Below are 12620 nucleotides of genomic sequence, written 5' to 3' on the forward strand. Positions count from 1 at the left end.
GATGCATACTATCTCTGTGGAGAAGTGTGTTTTTATAGCATTTCTTTCTATAAACTCCAGTGTTAATTGATGTATCCATCACCCTTTCCACATACACATCTAAATAGATGATATTATATTCAGAACTATTATATGTGAATCTAAGACATTCTGTCATCATATTCATTTCATCTATACTTTCTTGGAGCATATCATCACCTCCTTTCTACAGAATAAAGATATCATCTACAAACCTTTGATAAAAAAGTACATGCTGTATGAACCATTCCTTAATAAAAAGGAATTCTTCTTCCCATAGGGCTAGAAACATGTTGGCGTAGCTGTTGGCACACGATGTGCCCATAGCCACGCCATCACGTTGCAAATATACCACATCATCAAAATAAAGACATTATTTTCTAAGATGTTCTCAAGAAACAGACAGATAAGATCTATTTTTTGCTTGGTGCAATCACTATGTTTAACTAGGTATTTTTCTATAAATTCAACGCCCATACCATTTGGTATTATTGTGAAAAGTGATTGGACGTCTAACGTCACAAATCTCATATTTAATTCCATTGGTGTAATGCTATTAAACTGGTACAGGTCTGATAAAAACTGTTTCGTATCTTTTAATACTGTTTTATTCATATCCAGTATAGGTCTAAGTTGTTTTTCAACAAATAGAGATAGTGGTTCAGTAATTCATCCGCGTCCTGAAACTATAGGACACATAGGTGGATCTATAGCATTCTTATGTATTTTAGGTATACCTCTAATTATGGGTATAATTGGATGTTCAACTCTCAGATATCTTGCAAGATCCATATCTATATCTTGTTCTAAGGCTATGTTTTCTATCATACGGGCAACGTTATTTTTAATAATTTCTATATCTTTATTATTAATAATTTTATAATGATTGATGTCATCCAGCATCCTTAACATTTTACTTTGGTAGTCAATTTTATTCATAATTACTAAAGGCCCTCCCTTATCCGCTGGCCTAAATACAATAGTATCATCAGCTTGTAATCTACTTAACGCCTTCTTCTGCTTAAAGTTTAAGTTATTCCTATGTATATATTTCCTATTATTGATATATTCATTATTCTCATATAGTTTATAGATATCATCTTTTACTAAACTGTAGAATGCTTCCACTAAAGGATGATTAATAGGTATAAAATTACTAGATCTTCTAAAGGGAGTCCTAGCACTATTAATGTTATTACGATAGTAGTACTTAAGCATCAAATTTCTTGTAAATACCTTTACATCTGTTAAACTATCAGTTAATTTATAACCAGATGTAGGTATAAAATTTAGACCTTTGTTTAGGACTGTCATTTCATCATTATCTAATATTCTATTGGATATATTCCAAATCAAGTCATTTTCATTTGATTCCACATCTTCTTTAAACTCTGATTCGATTCCCTCTCTCTGGAAAGTTTTCTTTTCTGGCGTCCTCTGCTGTCGGAACGATTCATCCATCTCCCCCTCTCTACTGAAATGGGGAGGGGGAACTGCTGAAAAACCATTTGATTGTTGGTATCATTGGTAGTATTAGGTTTTACAGTCACTGCTGCATACGTTTTCGGTCTTAATACTTGTTGTTCCTTTTCAGTATCAATTACCATTTCATTATTGTTTGTTGTTGCCACAAAATGTCCCGCAGTTGTTGGTATAGTTGCCACAGAATGTCCCGCAGTTGTTGATATAATATCATGAGCAGTTGTCACTTCACTTTGATGTATTCATAACTAGATGGCAGAAACTAAACATTGAGGTAAGCCAAAACTACATTAAATTACTACTTGACTTTTTTAAACCAGAAGAAGAACTATTGAGAAATTCTATAGTAGAACAACAGCGTAAACTGTATGAAAATCTTTGAGTGACACTGGTTGAAAAAGCATTGTCCAATACATTGGACAATTTAATGGTATATGAACGGCGGTTAATACAGCAAAAACGAACTAAATTAGATCGAGATATCCAAGATTTTTGGTTAGGTCATGACAGACACACACACACACACACACATATATATATATATATATATATATATATATATATATATATATTTATATATATATATATATATATTTATATATATATATGTATGTAAATTGTAAATAACAAACACAGCTTCTGAGGCTAAGAGGATAAAAAACAGACCAAACTGGTATTGAGTGTTTTTGTTCTTAAATAGTACAACGAATGTCATCAGAAATAAATGACCTTTGTGAAATGCCATAGTTTAAATAAAGGTGTAATAAAGAAAATGAAACACAGTAGTGAATAACAAACATCATTTGAAAGAATTAAAAAATAAACGTTACAGTAGCTAATCAAAGCATGTTGAAATGGACAAGAAGGTGTGGTCTATGTGTACCAGCGCATTGTGCTCTTTATGTTCAGATTCTCATTCATACTTGGAGCAGCTTCAGCATTAAGAAGAAGCTGACATTTAAGTTCTCTCACTTTGAGAAAGGAGTCACAGTCCCCAAAGAAAACATCTATTTGTTCCACACAATAAATCTGAAATCAGAAAAAGTAGTGCACAGTGAGCTATGTTTCCCTAAAGCACTGCTATGATCTTTGAACCGTATAGCCGTATTATGCTCCTTAATGTGGATAGATAATTTCCTACATGTCTTTCCAATGTAGAAGAAGTCAGAAGTATCACAAATGCCCACATAAATCACATTGCTGCTATTACAGTCAAAATGCCTGGTAAAATGTGTAGTAAAATTGCAGTGTTTAAAGATATAGTTACTGCCTGTGCATATGTGCTTACATACAAAACAACATCTACACATAAACATGCCTGGAGGTTTCCCCTTCCTGTTTTAGGTTATGAATAAAGAAAAATGGATCATTCTTTTTGAATTAACTTCTCAAAGTCTTGGTCCTTTTGAATGAAAAGGATGGGTTGTCCCCTAGTGCCATGCCAGCAGTTCTATTGCTTGAAATAATGTCCCAGCTTTTACATATAATACTTCTAATAGCATTCATGTCCCTGGTTATAGGAAGTGGAAAAACTAAGTGTTCTTTTGTTTTGTGAGATGCCTCTATCTTTTGGTTGAAATCCAAATCTGAGGATCATTTTAAATTTAGAATAGCGGGCAGTGTTAACTTCACAGAAAACAAGGTTTATGAGCTGCCTGGCATAATTTCTATGAATAAACAAATCTTGTAAAAAAGAGGATTCAAGGAGAAAAGTGTTGTTCTCACTGACTGTATGGGACAGTCTGCTAAACTGCCCACGTATGATATTTGCTTTCATGAAATGCAGGTGCTGGCTCATATAGTCTCAGACATTGTTGTGATAAGTCTCTTTTCTTTACACACTAGAAGTAAACAAACCAGTGATGGGGTCAACCATGATTTTAGTATTCAGAAAATGAACAGTACTGCCACATCCAGAAATTACAAATTTTAAGAATCCAATACTGTCAGATAAAGACTGTACAAACTCAGCTAATTCCTGCTTTGCGCTTTTCCAAATAAAAAAGTTATCATCAATATAATGATGCTATAACTTGGTGTTTTGGAATGCAGGCAAGTGAGTCAGGGTCTCAAGCTCCCAAGTACTTAAAACAAGTTTGGAAAACCCGGGGCCATTTTTGACCCAATAGCAACCCCTTTCGCTTGTTGGTAAATATTGTCATTGAAATAAAAAAAGTTATTGTGTAACACCATTGTGATAAGGTCGCAAATGGTAGTGACTCTGTTAGGAGGAAAGCTGGCATATCTTGTGAGGAAAAGCAGAACGAAGCTCAACCCTACTGAATGAGAGATATTTGTATAAAGCAATTCAATGTCCAAAGTCTATTGGATTAACTTCAAAATCAATGTATTCTGCTATCTTTTCAGTTTTTGCTCTTCTGTTGGACACAATGTGCCTGAAAGGTGGATTCTGTTCTTCTTTATGAATTTTAGGGATGCCAAACAATTTGCCTAAGCTTGGGTAGGGAACTAACATAAAATGATATTCTTCCAGTGTTAACAGGTGGCTCTGTTCCAGTCTATTGATGGAATTTATCGACATTCACAAACTGTTTGTTAACAAACTTGATGTTCACCCACCTATAAAATTCATTATCAACTAAAGTGGACTATATTTTGATGACATACACATTCTGCTCCATGAGTACTATTCCAGTACCCTTATCTACTTTCATGACTCATAAGTGTCGATCCTATGTAAGATTTTGCAAGGCTTTTATTTCACAGGCATTAAGGTTATAACATTTATTGACAGAATGATCAGTAAGCAACTCCTTAAAATCCTGGTCACAAATCTTAAGAAAAACCTATAACATATTGTGTAGGAACAGATTAAATAAACTTTTTTTCTTAAGAGAGATAAATGTGTTCTGCTTGGAGCTAGTGCCTGGGAGCTTATCATCATCATCTTTAACAAAAGCGTAAGGTTAAGCTTCCTTATGTACAGTCTGAGATCCAACCAAAGGTCAGGTAGATTTGCTGTTTGTGAAGGAATGAATGCAAAATCTTTATTCAGCAGCTGAATGTGCTCTGGTGTGAAACACCTGTCCATGAGGTTAAAAATGGCAATATTCATCATGGCAAATTTATCATGTAGTGAAAGAGACCCTATCTCCTTCTTTTGCTTCTGGTTCTCATTGGTCTCCTTGTAAATTGCATTCTTCCCTACCATGTCCCCTTCCCCTTGTACCTCTTACAGGTGTCTGCCCCCTGTGCTATGTGTTCCAGTGACTCGGACAAAAAAGGCGGTTGTGCATTAATGTGATCTTGCATAGAGTCAGAGACTGAAATTGCTTGGTGGAAGGGTATATGGATTGTTAAATGAAACTCCCTGGTTATTAATCAGAGTTGTAGGTGTCACTGTATCTAAAGGTATCACTGTCTCTGAAGTAAGTAGTCTGCGGTGACTTTGCTGAACCAACCCCCTCTCATGTCCTAAGGGTAGGCAGTCTGGTTACAATAGTGCTGTAGATCTCGTTGTAGCTTCTGCTTTTTCCTATGGATCAGTGTTGCAACATGCTGAGTAATTCTCAGAGAAATACTATCTAAAAGGTGTTGAAATTTAGATAAATCAGGGTGTTGCAAAATATCATTGTAGAGGTCTGCGATCTCCTTCTGCAAGTTGTCCAGTTTCTTTTGAATATATTTGTTAATGACTTTCAAAGCTTGCAGACCCACTTCATTGTAAATGCTCATAAGCTCTTTATACAAGGGGAGTCTTTGGTGGCCCTAAAAGTGACTGCATTAAGGAGCATAATGTGTCTATACGGTTCAAAGATCATATAATGCTTTAGGGAAACATAGCTCACTGTGCACTACCTTTTTTAATTTCAGATTTATTGTGTTGGAAGAAATAGATGTTTTCTTTGGGGACTGAACATAAAGAGCACACTGCGCTAGTAGACATAGCCCACGCTTTCTTGCCCGCTCCACAGTGCTTTGATCGGCTACTGTAATGTTTATTTTTGAATTCTTTCCAATGATGTTTGTTATTCGCTACTGTGCTTCATTTTCTTTATTGCACCTTTATTTAAAGTATGGCATTTCACAAGGTCATTTATTTCTGATGAAGTTCTTTGTACTATTAAATAACGAAAGAGCTCAATACCGGTTTGGTCTCTGTTGTTTATGCTCTTAGCCTTAGAGCTTGTGTTTGTTATAAGTTTTAATTCTTCAATCTTTCATTTTTTAAATATATATATAATATATATTTATATATATATATATATATATATATAAATGTATATGTATATATATATATATATATATATATATATATATATATATATACATTTGTGTGTGTGTATATATGTAGATATATATATATATATATATATATATATATATATATATATATATATATATATATATATAAAAACAGTGTTACGGGGGAAAATACGACCACTGGTGGTTCATCAACTCTGAATCTGCTATTAACTATGGAGGATCTACAGTTTTCTCATTTTTTCAAGGAGGATACTTCACACAGAACCTTAATTTGTCCAGCCATCCCAAAAGCACCAGAGGAAGGAACACAGGAAGGGGACAAGGGAGAGGAAGATAGACGATTGTCCCATTTTTAACTTAACTGACCCTTAATTCAGTACTAATGAACTTAGTGTCCTTTCAAAAGGGTTTTCTTTTATACCCAGCAGAATAACAGATTATATTGAGCTTATTATAGATTTCAATCTTTTTATTCATAAACTTAATTTGAAATATATTATGGATGATGTTAATATTGGAAATGATGTTGGCATTAGAAAACCAATTTGTTTTAATTCCCCCCTTCATAATATGCTTCAGGTGTTTTCTAAAACTTGTGAAAAAGAGTTCAATGCATTATCTTTTGAAAAGAAGTCATAATTTAAGTTTCAATGAAAATTCAACTTCAAAACAAATTATTAAAGCTAATAATTAGAGGTTTATGAAAGCTGAGAATGGGTGTGGAATGATGATATTGGAGCAGCAAGCATATACCCACCACATGCATAAACCGCCAGAAGGGAAATGTTACTGTAAAGTTCCTAAAGATTTTGTGATTAGTAGTTACAAAAAAGTCAAGACTATGTTGTTTGAATTATTCAACCATGGTTTTCTTGATATTAAAACTTATGATTTTTAAATGTTGAAGAACCTGAACTTGGGAAAATCTTTGGCATTCCCAAGATTCATAATGATCCTGTACAACCCCTAATTCGACCAATAGTTTCCTGTCCTACAAACAAAACTATTACTATTTCATTGTACCTTGATAGGAAGTTGAATCTTTGAGTACAGAAAAGCAGTTTTTATTTAAAGGGTTCCTAGGTGTTTTTGTATCGTCTACACCAATATATTTTTTCTGGACATGAAACTGTGATAGTGACTGTTGATATTGTTTTATTATATACCAGCATTCAAATTTGTTGAATTATATCTAGAGAATACTTGCAAACTGGTTTTGATTACTATTAAGGTTATTAATCAGCTTCTTAAGGTAGTTCTTAACAATATATTTTTTCTTATTTAACCACATTATTTATCAACATACTACTGGTGTCTCTATGGGGGGGGGGGGCAAGGTTGCCCCTGCATTTGAAAATCTTGTACTTTGCTGGTGGGAAGAAACTTTTTTAATCTAGCTCATTTTCATTTTGTAAGGTTCAAAAAGATACAGTGGCAATTTATTTTTTATGTGGACAGGAAAGAATGATGTTCTTAAAGAGTTTTTGGATCAAGTTAACAATAGTATGTCTTGGTTAAAATTTACATTTATCAGCAAAGGTACAGAAATTAGTTTTAAGATGTAGTGGTAACAATGAATTTAACAGAACCCAAATTCATTAGTTCTATTTATAGGAAGCCACATTTAGGAATAACTATTTACAGTACATTACCATAGTTATCATCCTACATTTATGAAATTAAACAACTTCAGAGGACAATTAATTCATGCTAGTTGCTTGGTTAGCAACAGCACCTTATTTGTCCAAGAGGTACAATTTATTAAAGAACTTTTTTTAAAATGAGACTATCCTTTAGAAGAACTTAACATGATTATGCATGGCGTGTTTAAAGATCATTTACAAAACCTTTTTCCTATACTACTTCATCCAATACTAGTTAATAAATGTCATAAATCTAATAAAGCACCAAGAAAAATCAAACAGACTTACCTCCAAACACAGGTAAGCATAGCAGCATCAAAAATTGCACAGTTCCAGACAGCAAAGGAACAAGTAATCCAAAATCCAAACACAGGGAGCTTGAAACTGTATAGAAAATTAACTTTTTAATATAACAAGTAGATAAAAACAGATGAGCGCTTTTGCATATAGCTTTTTCAGATCTTTAGTAAAACACACAACACACTATGATGTTTAAATAGTATGACATAAACAGACCTAGATCAAACTAACCAATAAAAATGCAGCAATGTTAGTGAATGGAGTGCATTCTACCTAAGAAAATGCCAAAGCACTTAAAGAGGAATATATACAAAAAATAACTAAATATATAAAATAAAAAATAAACTATAAAAATATGTAACAAGTATAAACCAACACCAAGACATGACTAGTAACATAAAAATCCAGTTTAATGTAAAAATATTTAATGTAAAAAAATGGGTGAGTGCTTTCACACAATAAATGTGCTTCTTCAGACAATAGAACAGAAAAATCAACCACATTATATAGTACATTCATCTATTGTAATAAAATAATCAACCAATAAAAACACCATTTCAATGAATCAATAAAACATTCACATTTATTTAAAGAGACCTCTGGCTTTCAAAGCCGGCTTAACAGAGGCCCTTTCATTAATGCCAGAAAACCTGTCTGCCTGCATGACGATAATCCATGACAGTTCCCTTTCCTCAGTAAAATTACTGAAATCACAACCCCGAGTATTAGGAGTCACCATCTCAATCACCCTAAAACCAAACATATGCTCTCGTCCACATTCAGCATGATGCTTGGCAAGGGCATTATATACATCACCTTTATTTATACTATTGACATGTTCTCTCATTCTTTCCAGCAAGGACCTATTGGTCTTGCCTATGTAGAAACAATCACATGCTCTACACTTGGCTAAATAGACCAGATTTCTGCTTCTACAGTCAGCAGTAACATTAAAACGGAACCTCTTATTAGTAGATGGATGAACAAAATTTACACATGGATCTATAAACGTGCAATAATTGCATCTCGAGCAGCAAAGCATCGGAGGTCTGCTCACTAATTCTCACTTCTCCTGTGTAGAATTTTTATAACACAACTGTCTCTTCAGAGACTTTTTATTTTTAAAACTAAACCTAGGATATTAAACTACAATAGAACGAATGTCTTGGTCTAAATGCAAAATAGACCAGTTGTTCTTAATAATTCCTATAATGTCACTGATATCACTAGTATAATAAAGAGACATAGGAAGTGTCTCCTTCTTCATGGGGCTACTTTCAATCTCATTTGATGAACCCATTTTATATGTAAAAAAAAAAAGGTCGACCCCTTCCCCTCCTATTTTCATGTGTAAAACGAACAGCATCAGCTACCTCCTTCTTCTTATAGCCCCTGTCAATCAAGTACTCCTGAAAAAAATTAATATCTGCCTCATACAACATATCTTCATTATTTAGTCTTGACAAATGCATACATTGTCCTTTGGCAACATTTTTAAAGACATGACCCAAATGCATACTGTTACAGTGTAACAGTGTATTCTTTCTACAACTTTTTCTATGTAAAGTAATGGTCAAATGTCCCAGGCAATTAAACATTTTTACATCTAAATAATCTATTTCTGTCACTGAAATCCTAAAAGTGAATGATAAAAATGGCACAGTATTGTTTAAATGAGATATAAAATCAAGCAGTTGTGCCTTCATTCCCCTCCAAACCAAAAAAAGGTAGTCCACAAACCTTCCATATAGTATAATGCTCATTTAAACAATACTGTGCCATTTTTATCATTCACGTTTAGGATTTCAGTGACAGAAATAGATAATTTAGATGTAAAAATGTTTAATTCCCTGGGACATTTGACCACTAATTTACATAGAAAAAGTTGTAGAAAAAATACACTGTTACATTGTAACAGAATGCATGTGGGTCATGTCTTTAAAAATGTTGCCAAAGGACAATGTATGCATTTGTCAAGACTAATAATGAAGATATGTTGTATGAGGCAGATATTAATTGTCTTCAGCAGGAATTAATTGACAGGGGCTATAAGAAGAAGGAGGTAGCTGATGCTTTTCATTTTACACATGAAAATAGGACAGGAGGGGTTCATCAAATGAGACTTGAAATTAGCCCCATGAAGAAGGAGACACTTCCTATGCCTCTTTATTATAGTAGTGATGTCAGTGACATCATAAGAATTATTAGGAACAATTGGTCTATTTTGCATTTAGACCAAGACAATCGTTCTATTGTAGTTTAATATCCTAGGTTTAGTTTTAAAAATAAAAAGTCTCTGAAGAGACAGTTGTGTTATAAAAATTCTACATAGAAGGGAGAATTAGTAAGCAGACCTCGGATGCGTTGCTGCTCGAGATGCAATTTTTGCACGTTTATAGAGCCATGTGTGGATTTTGTTCATCCATCTACTAATAAGAGGTTCTGTTTTAATGTTACTGCTGATTGTAGAAGCAGAAATTTGGTCTATTTAGCCAAGTGTAGAGCATGTGATTGTTTCTACATAGGCAAGACCAATAGGTCCTTGCTGAAAAGAATGAGAGAGCATGTCAATAGTATAAATAAAGGTGATGTATATAATGCCCTTGACAAGCATCATGCTGAATGTGGACGAGAGCATATGTTTGGTTTTAGGGTGATTGAGATGGTGACTCCTAATACTCGGGGTTGTGATTTCAGTAATTTTACTGAGGAAAGGGAACTGTCATGGATTATTATTATTATGCAGGCAGACAGATTTCCTTGTATCAATGAAAGGGCCTCTATTAAATCGGCTTTGAAAGCCGGAGGCCTCTTTAAATAAATGTGAATGTTTTATTGGTGATTGTTTTATTACAATAGATGAGTGTGCTATATAATGTGATTGATTTTTCTGTTTTATTGTCTGAAGAAGCACATTTGCTGTGTGAAAGCGCTCACGCATTTTTCTACATTAAACCTGGATTTTTATGTTAACAGTCATGCCTTGGTGCTGGTTTATACTTGTTACTTATACGTTTTGACTAACTAGCACCATTTATTCCAGTAGGTCCATTTGTTTGCTATTATTCAAACTGTAAAAACAGTTAAACTTTCTGCAATCTATGAGACTTTAAAATAGGTTTAATAGAAACATCTTCAGGCCAGGTTCACAATCTGACCTGAAATTAATAACCCATTTCAGCTCTGCTTTCTCTGTTTTATTAGTAACATCTCCTAGTCACTTTATAGGAACAGTAGAGTTAATAGCCATAAACATAAACTTGTGGACAGCACCTGCTTGTATGCTAACGCACTGGTCTCATTAGACTTCCTAATGCAATATAGGTGGCCTCGGATTATGTCGCAAAGATGACTATTCATGTTCCCTATAGAAAATGCAACACATGTATGTGAGCCAGATAAACAATATTATAGGTGTTGCACTTTGCTGTAACTTTAAATTTGAGCAGTTGTCCTGAGCGGGGATGTATAAAGCTATTAGAGCCATCAATAAAAGGGCAGAAATTACATCTCACACAGGGATATGTACTAAAGGATACATGTTCCTTATCAAAACTACAGGACCTCCTAGGGTAACACAACATCTGTTTGAGAGATAGCAAATTCTTATAATAAAATTGAGGCCTCTCATGCACCAGCTGTGCCACATCTGGGTCAGTCACATACCTCTCAAGTTAGAATCATCAAAATCATCAAAAATCTGGACAAAGGCCCATGAAAAGTAGATAAAACTGGCCAACAATCTGTATGCGGATTAAAATAAAACTTGCATGCATAATTATGTAACCCCACCCACTGTGGTGGAATTGTGGGATGCAAACTTTTGAACACAAACTGAAGGACAAAATATTAAACAGAAAAACATAAACAGAACAACAGTGTTATTTCTATCAATATTTGAACTCTATAAAATGCTTAAGTAAAATATGAGTCTGAATCATATAAACTCAGAAGAGAAGCTTGCTGTGATTTTTCACTGAGCCCTGTCTCTACATTATTTGAATGATATGATATGATACAAATTCAAGCATAGCCAGGCATTGCTAAGCACTGTGTATGTCCTCTTCATGTCATGGGAAGGGAAACTACCAGAATAGTCCATACATCACTTAAGGACTTTAACTTAAGCTTGTTATTCTATAAGGAAAGGTACTTCACTTCAAGAAAAGAAAAGAAATCCACTAACCCAAATGAACAAAGATGACTGCTTATTAAATATGATGAATTTTTTTTAAACACAACAATTGCTTATTAACAAAGCATTTCCCATGATAATTTAATAAAAATGTTTCTTATTTAAAAAAAAAAGTTGTTACACTGTTTGACATGTAAATGCAGTGTATTCGAAAGGCAAGGAATGCACATGAGTGTAAATCTCTCCCACTAGCAGGAGCTGCTTAATATGGTGTTGAAGACTGAGGTTCTTTTTCATCAACATCAGATAACTGATTCTGTAAAAAAAAGGTCAAAATGGTACAGACTTTCAGTGATCCAAACATGTAAACAGAGACCACCCCAGTGGCATAGCTAGAGTTTGTGCTGCCCAGGGCTGCCTTTGAGTTTGCTGCCCCTTCTCCCTCACAAAATTGGTTCCCTATTACAAGAGCAAAAGTCCATTTAAGTGAATCTGCAAATGTCGACATGTATTGCATGAACCGGCATTACAGCGAACGTCCAAAACTGAGAATTTGGCAATGTCGAATTACCATGGTTGGCCCGTATAGCTCCATAAGTTAAGTGTGCGATAGTTACTGACCTTAGGGTTAGGGTGCGGGTTAAGGTAAGTGCATAGATAGTTAATGTATGTAGATTATTTATTTTGTTTATGTATATTTTCGTAGGGGAAGTGTGCGGTAGTTATGGACCTTAGGGCGAGGGAGGGGTTAAGGATAGTGCATAGATAGTTGTGTATGTGGGGTTTAGTGTAGGGTTAGAAGTAGGGTTTTGATG

Source organism: Protopterus annectens, chromosome 7.part0, assembly GCF_019279795.1.
Source record: "Protopterus annectens isolate FY-2018-M chromosome 7.part0, PAN1.0, whole genome shotgun sequence".
Taxonomy (NCBI): domain Eukaryota; kingdom Metazoa; phylum Chordata; order Ceratodontiformes; family Protopteridae; genus Protopterus; species Protopterus annectens.